The sequence below is a fragment of the Nuphar pumila genome, chromosome 13 (assembly GCF_984573655.1).
Source record: "Nuphar pumila chromosome 13, dmNupPumi1.hap1.1, whole genome shotgun sequence".
NCBI classification, from domain to species: domain Eukaryota; kingdom Viridiplantae; phylum Streptophyta; class Magnoliopsida; order Nymphaeales; family Nymphaeaceae; genus Nuphar; species Nuphar pumila.
In genome coordinates, this window is record NC_143261.1 from 90,226,666 (window position 1) to 90,229,844 (window position 3,179).

The window sequence follows — 3,179 nt, forward strand, 5'->3', positions numbered from 1 at the left end:
AACTGTGGTCAAGAGTAATGCATTGGATGTAAAAAAACAAAATTGATCATATCTTTCCTGTCGTGCTTAGAGAAGCAGCTGAAGAGATGTGAGGTTGCACATGATGGTTTTTTCTCCATAATCTCTCTCTCTCTTTTCCAAATCACCATCGACTTTGTGCAATGTGACTGGTTTCGTTTGCACATTATAAGTGGACATGCCTAACAACTCAAAACAGCAAATTTCATGTTTGCAATGTCATGTAAAGCTGTCAAACTGATCGGGTATCTGGCCCATCAAGGTGTCCCCAAGCCCACCCAAATAGCCAAATATTTAGTTGATGGATTCAGTTTTGTCAGATTAAGAAAATGAAGTGCCAAAACCGAAGCTGTGTAATTTAAAGAGCTTATGTTCATTAAAAATACATATAAAATACTTGGGTCAATCCAGATTGGGATGGGTATATAACAAAAATAATAACCCAGACCCAACCTGGACTCTACTGTGGTCAGCTTGGGTTGACCTGAACAATATTCGGTTCAGCATCTTTGATGTCTATGTCTTGGCATTCGTGTTCTGCATGTATACAGGTTTTTTTGGCAATGCAAAAATCGACAGTTATAAAATGCACCAATTTTTTTTTACTCGAGAAAACATATTTTTTTATAAAAAAAAACATGATTCAAGGGTCAGTTCCCACAAAATGAACCATGATGAACACATCTATGAGGTTAAATTGAGTTGAAACGATTTGCATCATGAGATTTCAACTGATTGTACCCACAATCGACCGTATTAAATATATATCCATATTAAATTACCATATATTTATCGTTACACATCAAGAAGGTCCCGAAAACATCAGATCCACCATATGCTTTCAATACATCCTTCCCCCTAAAGGGTGCTGCCATTCGTGATCGTGAATGAAAAGATTTGGAGAAATGGTGGCCGATCATTTCTTTTACACTGTATAACACTCTTGAAGAAATCAACAGCATCGTACACGTACCAAAAGGTATGAAAAGCATGGGTACCAAAGGTCTATGCACGACAAGGATCTTTGTGTTAGCCAATGTTTGCCACCCTGTTTGAAGGGTCCCACCTTAGAAATTTGAAAAGATTTGACACAGAAGAACAGGCTCTTCCAGGCTTGGATAAACCAACCACAGAGGGTTGCAAGTTGTAACATCCCATCAAGTCATGATCTACAGTACCACTTAAAATTCTTATTATGTAAACCAATGCAAATTATGCAAAGACCAACCATGGATGGGAACATGTCACCCATCCTGACCATCTGATCCAATTATAGACTCAAGACTTAGAAATCCTCTACAAACACACACTGACAAAAATTCCGTTAAAAAATAAATACATGATTAAAAAGGTTGTGTTTCCAAACATGAATCAGAAAAAATAGAAAATGATTGTACCGTCTTCTAAAAATGGCGCTTTCTTGCAAAAACCCACAAATATGTCAAAATTCATTGCATATCCAAAACAATTGATTTCTAACTTATTTAAGACCATTTTATCCTTCATAACATATTTGTGCAAACTTTTTAATGTTCGCACAAATATGTTGTGACCTTCTTGACGTTCCCATTGCACAGACATTTTGACGTTCACTCGTGAACCTCTAAATATATTCGCACGAACCTTCTGACATTTGCACAAATATGTTGCAAACTTTTGAATATGGATAAATTATCGAGATTTGAAATATATTTATGCAGACTTCTTGAAGTTAGCAAAAATATATTGCGAACCTCTAAATATGGTTAAAATCATCAAGGAGATTCGTTATATATTTACGTGAACCTCCTCATAGTTCACACAAATATATTGTGAACCCCTGAATGTGGTTAAAATCACATGGGAGAATTGCATAATATCTAGGCAGACCTCCTAACATTCTCACAAATATATTGTAAACCTTCAAATATGGTTAAAATCATCAAGGAGATTCACAACATATTTGTGTGGACCTCCTCATATTCGCTTAAATATGTCATGAACTTTTAAATTTTGGTCAAAATCACTAAAGAGATTCATAACGTATTTGTGTGGGTCTCATCACGTTCGCACAAATATGTTGTGAATATCTGAATATGGCTAAAATTATCGAGAAGATTCACAATATATTTACACAGACCTCCTCACATTCGCACAAATATATTGTAAACCTCCACGAGATTAAACTCACTAAAAAGATTCACATTTTTTTTAAGAAAAAAACCGGCGTTAGGCATATTCCCACCAATTATAAAACTCATATCATTGGGTTTTGAACTTGCAATGTCCCAACACAAGGTGACATGCACTAACTACTACTACCAAACAAACAGAGCCTCCATTGGTGAGAAGATTCACACTTGCTATTACTTTTCGCTTTTATTTGTGCAAATCTCCTAACATTTGCATAATTATTAGGAGAAACTTCGAATATAATAAAAATCATTGAGAATATTCGCATAATAATTACTCTAGTCCACATTCGCATAAATCACCCAAGAATCACAAAGTTGAAGGATCACACCTAGTTAAGGTTCTCTCAAAAGGCTATGCAAGGTTCTCTCGAAAGGCAAAGAGAGTAAAAAAAACACAAATATTTATAAGTCTGAAATCATGCAACTACAAAATTTCAGAAGTTACGTAAAGATCATGTGAATCTCTTCAGTTTATTTTAATCATATTTACAGATTCACAACATATTTGTGCAAACTGCAAAAAGTCCACACAAATATGTTGTGAAGGGTATAATAATCCAAAATAAATTGAAAATCAATGATTTTAGACATGCAAAATTTTTTGGCATAATTGTGGGTTTTTACAAGTGCGTGCCATTTTCAAATGACAATAAAATCATTTTTCAAAAAAAAAAGAGTAATTTTTATTACAAGAGGTAAAAAAGATAAACATGTCAGACTTTTCCATGAAATTTTAGGCCATAAGTACAGGATTTAAATTTAAGACTGAATGTTATTCAATCCTGAAATCCACTAAAATTGGATCCATAATTGAGTCTCCAAGCATCTCTCTCTCTCTCTTTGCACACTTTGAGACGCAGGGGTTCATTTGTTTTCTTGGTTTTCTAAGATAAGATGGGGATTTTTTGCTAATGATGGTCGAACTTCCAACGCGTGCTAGATGAGCAAAAAACGTATGATGCAGCTTCTTATTGCATGGTGCAGGAG